This window comes from Acipenser ruthenus, chromosome 8, assembly GCF_902713425.1.
Source record: "Acipenser ruthenus chromosome 8, fAciRut3.2 maternal haplotype, whole genome shotgun sequence".
NCBI classification, from domain to species: Eukaryota; Metazoa; Chordata; class Actinopteri; order Acipenseriformes; family Acipenseridae; genus Acipenser; species Acipenser ruthenus.
This window is the reverse complement of record NC_081196.1, coordinates 27150207-27161088: the sequence shown is the minus strand read 5'-3', so window position 1 is coordinate 27161088 and position 10882 is coordinate 27150207.

Below are 10882 nucleotides of genomic sequence, written 5' to 3'. Positions count from 1 at the left end.
ACGACAGACAGATATAAAGAGCGGCCTACCACACAAGCGGGGAGGCCGCTGAAAAAGACAGAAAGATAAAAGGACTCGGCCTTTTTCAAAAGTCGTTGATTCCAGGAAAGTGGGAGGCCAGCTTTCAGCACGAATGCCAGGGAAATACAACTGACTCGAATTAACTCAAGAGGCTCTTTTCTATCAACACGCTCAGCTCAACACAGAGGTCTTACCGTACCGTCTTCAGAGGGAAAAAGAGGGAGATCTTCCTGTGAGTGATGGTTTTATACCCTCGGTGGGCGGGACCGAGTGCGTCATCCCAGGAAGGGGCCTTCGGCGGCGGTGGTATAGAGAGCTCAGCAATACCTACCTCAAGGGCAGGAACATCCCATACATAATGTTGTTGGTCGTCTTCAAATTGAAAGGGAACTTCAACAAAACACTCACGCATGCGCATATCTCAAAATAGTGCAAAATTCATGACGATAACGGAACTGTCAGTGTGGAAGGCACTCTCCCAATTGGTGAACATTCTGTTGCAGCGTAGAGGAGGTCAAGCATAACGCTCGGCTCAGATCAAACGATTTTCAATCATGGGGTTTCCATGCGGGTCAATTTACACGTGAAATTATGAGGCGCCGTCAGGGACATAATTCAAACTAACACCCCATACACTACACACTGAAATTGCATGCGGTACTGTAACAGGGGGAGATCTGGACTGGCCGTCTGACATATGCACGATGCTGCAGGAAGAGGGCGGCAGTCCCGTGGGATCTGCCTGCCAGTCGTGGCAGTGACACAGAGAGGTGGGGAAGAGGATGTGTGAGCTTTCCCCCTCTCTGAGTGGCTGGGAGGCGGGTCTTGGGGGGATTGCTGGTCCTATAAATGAATACTTTGTTGTTTCCTCAGATCTGCCCCTTTAGACCTGTACAGCGAGCAAGCGGTCGCGCTGCTCGGCAAGACCGTGGACGGACAGGACAAAACTTCCACAAGAACGTAAAGAAAATAATTTAAGGAAATAGAGAGAAAGTGGGGAATCCTTGGGCAGACCCTGATATTGTTTTAAGTCAGCTGAGGAAACAGCACAGTGTAAGACGGAGGCCCGGGTCGTACGGGTAGCGGCGACTGGGGATAATCACGCTGCAAAGTGCAGCACATTTATTTTGTAGTTTTGATTACTGTGTTTTATTTTCCTTTTTCTTTTTGCCTTTTTGTTTTCATTATTTCTGAGCACCTGCGAGTGCCCCTGAACTGTACTGTGTACCCTGACGTGGTATTCCCGTAGGTTCTGGATACCATAGTTGGTAGCCAGACCACGGACAACAGCGCCCTCTGTGGGCTAAAAGAAATCAGTACAAATCATAAGATTAAACAAAATAAACCTGAGCACCTGTGCGGTGTTTCGACTACAACTTCTGTCTCCTATGTCAGTGAATACCCACACCCTTCCACAGATACATACTGAAATCTTGAAAACTCATACACTACATACTGAAATCGCATACGTTATAGTGAAATTGCATACGTTACACAGTGAAATCGGATACGTTACACAGTGAAATTGCATACACTACATACTGAAAACGTATACACTATATACTGAAATCTCATACACTGCCTGTTAAAATTGCCAAAACAATTATAACAACGATTATTTGAAAGTCAAGGCCTTTGTTTTGGTAGTAACAGTGTCGAATATATTTCCCCCTGAAAATGAAGATGATCTTTTGTTTGTTGCATTGTGCTTTCATACATTCACTTTTGACAAAACATGTGAAAAGCAATGAAGAGTATATTGTGAATTCCTTTAAATGGGGTACTCTGTTGACTTGAACAAATAATAAGGCACGAGTTCAACAATGAAATCATTATTTTGGAGCGTCTACACAGGGATCTTGAAGACCAGACAAGAATAGTAAGTTCAATGCTTTCTGGGTGCAATTATTTCACTGGAAAACCGGAACATACACAAGAACGTATTTGTATTCTAGAAATGATTTATAACACTTTTCGTCTTTCTCTAAATGAATATGAAACCAGACCGCTCTGTCTTGCCAATGCATCTTTCCGTGTACCCGTACCCCCAGCTGTTAGAACTGGGGCTGTGGGTCGTCCTCGATACTGCAATTTCCTAACCAGCTGTGGTATGTAACCCTTTTAAGTTTTAAATGTCTTAAGAAATATTTTAATTATTTCAAACATTTGGGGGTCCTACTAATTACCACAAAGTACCCCAAATATACACTAAAGTACCCCAAAGTAACCCCAAAGTTACCACAAACAATCCTTAAATAACATAAACAACAATGCATTTTACTCTTAGAAAATCATGCATGCTAAATGAATACACAAAACATATATATATAGAGAGAGAGAGAGAGAGAGAGAGAGAGAGAGAGAGAGAGAGAGAGAGAGGCAATATACTTTATTGCCTTGCAGTGATTTACTTTACAATAACAAAACTTGTTTTTCAAAAATGTTAATAGCAATGAGGATAACTAAGGGTAACTTTATTAATGTTTTTTTTAATATATAGCACAGGTAATGAAAATAAACAGAGAACTTCACAACATCAGGTAATGTACTATATTAGCAAAAGATTCAAACACTGTTTACTATAAATGACACAGCTATTTCTGTACCATCAGCAGTAAGATTTTCACTATTATTAATACTTATTGCCATTACCTGTGTTATATAAAAAATCCATTAATGAAGTTACGTTTAGTTTATATAAACGTGTTAAAGCAAACACTTTTCGTCTTGTGAAGTACTGCACTGAAACTCAATAAAGTACATCGGCTCAAATAATATACAAATGCATTGCTGTTTATATTATTTAAAGATTGTTTGTGGTACTTTAAGGTAATTGTGAGGTACTTTGGGGTACTTCATGGTAATTAGTAAGACCCCCAAATATTTAAAATATTTATTAAGACATTTAAAACTTAAAAGGGTTACATACCACAGCTGGTTAGGAAATTGGACATTATAAATCCGTTTTCGAATTGACATACGTCGTTTAAAGCTCTCCCAACGGGTCAACATCTCGAATACTCTGCCTTACAGAATACTCTGTTTTGTAGTTGTAAAAAGAGTACATCTGTGTATTCCAATGCATTTAGCAATACTTTGCCAACTGAATCCAAGGGATATGCAATGATTTATTTGTTCTCGTGAAATGCAGTATCGAGGACGACCCACAGCCCCAGTTCTAACAGCTGGGGGTACGGGTACACGGAAAGATGCATTGGCAAGACAGAGCGGTCTGGTTTCATAGTGTAGCGATCCGTGTATTGCGTTTGTGTACTGTATTCCCTCTTGTTTCTACTGTCTGTTAATGCCGCTGTATTGTGTTCCTCTCCGCCTCCCCCTCCCCGTCTGTATTACTTGTAGCTGCGGGCTCGCTCTGTCTCTGGCTGTGTGAGCCGTCCCTGTCATTGGCTGTTTGTTGAATGTGCCCATTGGTCCTGGTGTACAGCTGGGGACCAATGGGATAGCTGTTCGCTCTGGCACCCGATTAGAATAAAGGGGCGGGGCTAAGGTATTGTAGCGATCTCGGTTCCCGCAGGCAGGCGCATCACACAGGCGAAGGGCGGGCGCGAACCCGGTTCCTCTCGCACTGAAGCATAGCGCCGATACCGCTATACAAAAGAGCCGGCTCCTTTGCAAGGAGCGTATATCGGGCTTATGTCTCTGTGTGTGATTACGTCACCTACCAGCCCTACTTCTGCCTTCCCCCATGCACGCTACACTCTCCCCTGCCAGCCTCAAGTCCGCCCCGGACTTGCTAACCAGGCTGCAGTCCGACGAGTGCGTGCTGGGGTACCTGCATCCCACTTCTGACACCAATGTAGCGTTCTCGGTTCCCGCAGGCAGGCGCATCACACAGAGCGAGGAAATCCACACACAGGCGGAGGGCGGGCGCGAACCCAGGTCCTCTCGCACTGAAGCATAGCGCCGATACCGCTGTACAAAAGAGCCGGCTCCTTTGCAAGGAGCGTATATCGGGCTTATGTCTCTGTGTGTGATTACGTCACCTACCAGCCCTACTGCTGCCTTACCCCGTGCACGCTACAGTATAAAAGGGGGGCGTTGCACGCTCATTGTGGTCGGTGCAGAGCAAGTGGCTAGAGCAGTGGGCTCTGAAAGAGATTTCTAAATAAAGCGTTGAACTTGGAAACGGCGTGTCGTCTCTTTCTATCCTGCGCATTGTGTGGAAACGCTACACTATTCTTTTAGAGAAAGACGGAAAGTGTTGTAAATCATTTCTAGAATACAAATACGTTCTTGTGTATGTTCCGGTTCTCCAGTGAAATAATTGCACACAGAAAGCATTGAACTTACTATTCTTGTCTGGTCTTCAAGATCCCTGTGTAGACGCTCCAAAATAATGATTTCATTGTTGAACTCGTGCCTTATTATTTGTTCAAGTCAACAGAGTACCCCATTAAAGGAATTCACAATATACTCTTCATTGCTTTTCACATGTTTTGTCAAAAGTGAATGTATGAAAGCACAATGCAACAAACAAAAGATCATCTTCATTTTCACGGGGAAATATATTCGACACTGTTACTACCAAAACAAAGGCCTTGACTTTCAAATAATCGTTGTTATAATTGTTTTGGCAATTTTACAGGCAGTGTATGAGATTTCAGTATGTAGTGTATGCAATTTCACTATGTAACGTATGCGATTTCAGTATAGTGTATGAGGTTTCAAGATTTCACTATGTAGTGTATGAGACTTGTTTGTACTATGAGGCGCCGTTAGGGACATAATTCAAACTGACACCTCATACACTACACACTGAAATCTCATACACTACATGGTGAAATCGCATACACTACATACTGAAAATTCAAACAAGGTCAGGGACGTCCCTGTTATGTTATAATTTCACAGTTTCCTTTTCATTTTCTTTATTGGCAGTTATATTATTTTCCAAATACGTATCTTTCAGTAATACATGCCAGTGTTTAAGTTTATAATAATGTGCTTGGGACCCGTTACCATTATCATGTGTATTTAGAAAATTGATTTTACACTTCCAGAAACGTTATCCTTTATATAAGGTAAATATTTTCTTGTTTTAAAACTTGCCGATATAAAATATATGCTACATATGCATTATGATAGCCTTAACTACAAAATTCACAATGACAATAATAAAACAGACGTGGTGTAGCAGGTTCATAGAGATTTAGTTGTTGTAGATATATTGTTTTTAAATGTCTTACGATGTTTTTCTATGTGTTGTTTAAAGTTATGTTGACGTTGAATAGTACTTTTGCACTTTTGACAATGCCAGTGGCTTCTGTTTACTTTTGAATAACTTTTCATTTCAGCACAGTAACAGGTAATGATGCACTTGTCTGTGGAAATAAACAATAATAATATATACTACTACTAATAATCTTGATTTTATCTCCTATTTTGTCATATTTGTACTTGCTAGAACCAAAGTAATTGTATTTTATCTTGCTCTTAATTGTATTATTACTTGTACTGTGATTCTTGAAATGTATTTTTGTTTACGACTGTAAGTCGCCCTGGATAAGGGTGTCTGCTAATAAATAAATAAATAAATAAATAAATAAATAATTAATAATAATAATAATAATAATATAGCGCCTTTCATAACCAAATATCTCAAAGCGCTTCACAAATAAGGGAAAAACAGATAAAATAACACTAAAACAACAATGACATATACAAAGTGATCTGCAAAATACTAACACAATTAGAAATAAAGAATACAATAACAGCAGAAAAAAGGCAATTTAAATAAGTGGCTTTTTAGGCGAGATTCAAAAACAGACAGCAGCTCATAATCTCTGATCTCAATAGGAAGTGTTTCTATTTCTACACCTAGGTGCGTAGAACAATGTTACATGAGAAAAAAATTCTAAAGGATTGTGTAATGGTTATTAACCAAAAATATTGATTGAAATAAGAATAACATGTTTAAAGCGTTGCAAGTTTACAAAATTAATAATCACAGTGTATCTTCTTCCAATTATTTAACGTTAAGAAACAAAAACGACACAAACACAATGTCTTTTGTGTGTGATTACGTTACCTACCAGCCCTACAGCTGCCAGCCCCCGTGCACACTACAATATATATATATATATATATATATATATATATATATATATATATATATATATATATATATATATATATATATAAAGACGTGTAAATAAAATTTGTCAGCATTGTCTATTAGTAAATGTCTGTTTTGCACTGTATTTGTGTCATTTTTGTTTCTTAATGTTAAATAATTGGAAGAAGATACACTCTGATTATTAAGAATTTGAAAGAGTATTTATGATTCCAGGTCTAGTTAAAATGTGTCCTATTAGCTCTGCCGCTGTACACCTCAATCCCTCCATTCTGACAACCTGTGAAACTGAAATGAACTCCGTTGCCTGACGCGGGAGTATTTTATGATGTGACGTCACTGACCTTGTTTGAATTTTCACCATGTAGTGTATGCGATTTCACCATGTAGTGTATGAGGTTTCAAGATTTCACCATGTAGTGTATGAGATTTCAGTGTGTACCGCATGCAATTTCAGTGTGTAGTGTATGAGGTGTCTGTTTGAATTATGTCCCTAATGGCGCCTCATATGAAATGGCTATGCGTGTGCACGTTTGGGAGAATTACTCGGCTAAATCAGGTTTGTGGCCGAAAAAAAACGACCAAAGAGAGGAATAGGGTAAATCTCATTTACTCGTGTAAATGATGAAACACACGGGAAAACCACGCCCAGTTTCGCATGGAAACCCGCATTTCACGTGTAAATGTTAATGAGCGTGTTTATCCTTAACTATAAATATTGCAAGGGATCAGGTCATTTATTACTGTGGATTCCAAGACGGCAGAAAGTAGTGGCTGATGGGCGATTTTATGGTTAGCAGTAGAGTAGTTCACCTTAATACCAATGCGGGCGGTCTTTTTTTTATTGTTTTTTGCTGTGTCTTGTCTGTCATGTTGTATATATCTTGTGGGTTTACAGTTCTGTATAAAACCACCTACCACAAACTGTGTTATGCATTTGTTATAGTATTAAAGCAGCTGTTTGAGAATACCCTTGCTGTAAAAACTACGCTAAAGTTAAACAGTGAGCTAACTCAATGTCTAACTCAATTAATTCCTGTCCTTTTTTTGATCCCAGCTATGTCCAAAGACAACACACGTCTGTCCTACACGTTAATAAATATAGTTGGTGAACTGGATGTCATAAGCCAGCTCAATCGCCCAAAACAGCGCAACATCATCCAAGTTGTTGATGCCCTCAGAACTGACCAAATAAAATTGAAAATTAATGTATTGATTTAATGTATTAATGTATAGGAGGCTGTGTGGTCCAGTGGTTAAAGAAACGGGCTTATAACCAGAAGGTCCCTGGTTCAAATCCCACCTCAGCCACTGACTCATTGTGTGACCCTCAGCAAGTCACTTAACCTCCTTGTGCTCCGTCTTTCAGGTGAGACGTAATTGTAAGTGACTCTGCAGCTGATGCATAGTTCACACACCCTAGTCTCTGTAAGTCGCCTTGGATAAAGGCGTCTGCTAAATAAACAATTTTTTTTAAAATTTGTTTGCATCATTAATATTTAACACAGCAGTAAATCCAACACAACTTAAAAGAAAGGAGAGCATCTCTGACGGCACGAGCCTCCTCAAATTGAAAAACAATTTGGTCAAGAGCAGTAAAGCACATTATTAACCAAGCAGGCACAGGGTATTTTGCTTTATTACAGCAGCTTGGATTCACTCCTGTACCAGTTCTCTGCGCATGGAAACCACATTTTCACAATATGTCACTAGTAATCTTCTAAAACAGCACGACTACTTTACACATAGCTAATTTACATATCAACCCCCACCTTTCCCATTAATTTGCATGATGTCAAGTGAAAAGCCCAGTTTACTCAAGTAAAATAAACTGAGCGAAAGGAAACCCAAAAAAAGCATTTTACACGAGGCATTTTTCTGGTGTAAATGTCTCAAGTTAAAAAAAAAAAACAGCTTGCATGGAAACCCCATGAATGATTCTTTTAACTTTGAGAAAGGGATTTCCCAACAACTTTCCTAAAGGATATTTCTAAAAACAGACTGAGTTTTTTGGTGATTGTACCCTTTTTCATGTGGACCTCTGAAGGAGTTTTTGAAAGTTATTTTTGTTCTGGTGTTTCAGCCGCGTTGGCACTTGTTAGATATTGTAGTCATATTTTCTCTTCGTCTAGGCTAAGGGTCTACAACAACCATTCCTTGTATCCAAGGTTGTATATTTTAAAAGTTGTATATTTGAAAACACCTCAATAAATACCTGAAACACAAAATGTATGCTGATTTCTGTAAGAAAGTGTAGCTAACAAAACAAGTATGTCAATAACATACATCCTTCACTCCAGCTGGAAATTCAAAATTAGAGCTATCAGTATGATACAAAAAGTCATCCATTACCTATAATCAACAGTATTCATAATAGTAAGAACTTCTATAATAACAGCTTCATTTTTAAATGCCATAGTCATTGTTTTCATGGTTTGTTTCTGTATCTTAATAATAATGAACACACTTGCTGGCCAAGAGAGAGATAGAACTCAATATTGCTAAGGGGGCTAAAACCAATTCCAAAATATTTTTCCAATATTATAACAGCAAGAGAACATTCAAAGAGGAGGTTAAATGTCTAAGAGACACAAATGGCAAAATCATAGAAGAAGAAAAAAAAATAGCAAATATATTAAATGATTACTTTTCACAGGTTTTTAGAAAGGAGGACACGGACAACATGCCCCACATGTCAACCTGTTCCTATCCAATTTTAAATAACTTTAGCATAACAGAGGCAGAAGTGTTAAAGGGACTAGGAGCTCTTAAAATAAACAAATCCCTTGGGCCGGATGAGATCCTCCCAATAGTACTCAAAGAAATGAAAGAAGTTATTTACAAACCGCTAACCAAGATCATGCAACAGTCTCTTGACACAGGGGTTGTACCGACAGACTGGAAAATAGCAAACGTAATACCGATCCACAAAAAGGGAGACAAAACCGAACCAGGTAACTACAGACCAATAAGCCTGACTTCTATTATATGTAAACTTATGGAAACTATAATAAGATCCAAAATGGAAAAATACCTATATGGTAACAATATCTTGGGAGACAGACAGCATGGTTTTAGGAAAGGGAGATCGTGTCTAACTAACCTACTTGACTTTTTTGAGGATGCAACATTGAAAATGGATAACTGCAAAGCATACAACATGGTTTATTTAGATTTCCAGAAAGCTTTTGACAAAGTCCCGCATAAAAGATTAATTCTCAAACTGAACGCAGTAGGGATTCAAGGAAATGCATGCACATGGATTAGGGAGTGGTTAACAGGTAGAAAACAGAAAGTACTGATTAGAGGAGAAACCTCAAAATGGAGTGAGGTAACCAGTGTTGTACCACAGGGATCAGTATTAGGTCATCTGCTATTCCTAATCTACATTAATGATTTAGATTCTGGTATAGTAAGCAAACTCGTTAAATTTGCAGACAACACAAAAATAGGAGGAGTGGCAAACACTGTTGAAGCAGCAAAGGTCATTCAAAATGATCTAGACAGCATTCAGAACTGGGCAGACACATGGCAAATGAAATTTAATAGAGAAAAGTGTAAAGTATTGCATGCAGGCAATAAAAATGTGCATTATAAATATCATATGGGAGATAGTGAAATTGAAGAAGGGAACTATGAAAAAGACCTCAGAGTTTATGTTGACTCAGAAATGTCTTCATCTAGACAATGTGGGAAAGCTATAAAAAAAAAGGCCAACAAGATGCTTGGATATATTGTGAGAAGTGTTGAATTTAAATCAAGGGAAGTAATGTTAAAACTCTACAATGCATTAGTAAGACCTCACCAAGAATATTGTATTCAGTTCTGGTCACCTTGTTACAAAAATAATTGAATCTATTCAGTCTTGAACAAAGAAGACTACGCAGCGATCTGATTCAAACATTCAAAATCCTAAAAGGTATAGACAATGTCAACCCAGGGGACTTCGACCTGAAAAAAGAAACAAGGACCAGGGGTCATAAATGGAGATTAGATAAAGGGGCATTCAGAAGAGAAAATAGGAGGCACTTTTTTTACACAGAGAATTGTGAGGGTCTGGAACCAACTCCCCAGTAATGTTGTTGAAGCTGACACCCTGGGATCCTTCAAGAAGCTGCTTGATGAGATTCTGGGATCAATAAGCTACTAACAATCAAACGAGCAAGATGGGCTGAATGGCCTCCTCTTGTTTGTAAACTTTCTTATGTTCTTAGTTCTTTTTTTCTTAGCAACATTTACCTTCCTTTTCTCACTACCTATTCCACCCCTCCTGGTCCAAGCTCTTGTACTCTCCAGACTGACTACTGTAACTCTCTCCTTGCTGGTCTCCCTTCAGCTCATTAAGAATCCTGCTGCCCATCTTGTATTCTCCCAACCTTGCTACTCTCACGCTACCCCTCTGCTTCTCACCCTCCACAGGCTACCTATCTCTGCTCGCATTCACTTCAAGACTCCTGTTCTTGCCAACCGTTCTCTTCACCACACTGCCCCCCTCCTCCCTCCAATCCCTTGTGTGTCTCCCTACACCCCCTCTAGCCCTCTCTGCTGCTCCTCTACTGGCTGACTGGTCATGCCTTCCCTCCACTCTCCATCCTGTCCTGCCTGCTCCTCTTCCCTAGCCCCTCTGTGGTGGAACCAGCTCCTGGAGAACATTAGGTTATTATCATAACTCTGGTTCCCTGCAATAGGAATATTAACCATTACAAATGTGTGTTTCCCTCAAGACACCCGAACTTGAAAAACTTTATACCAAAGACTCTCGTCAGA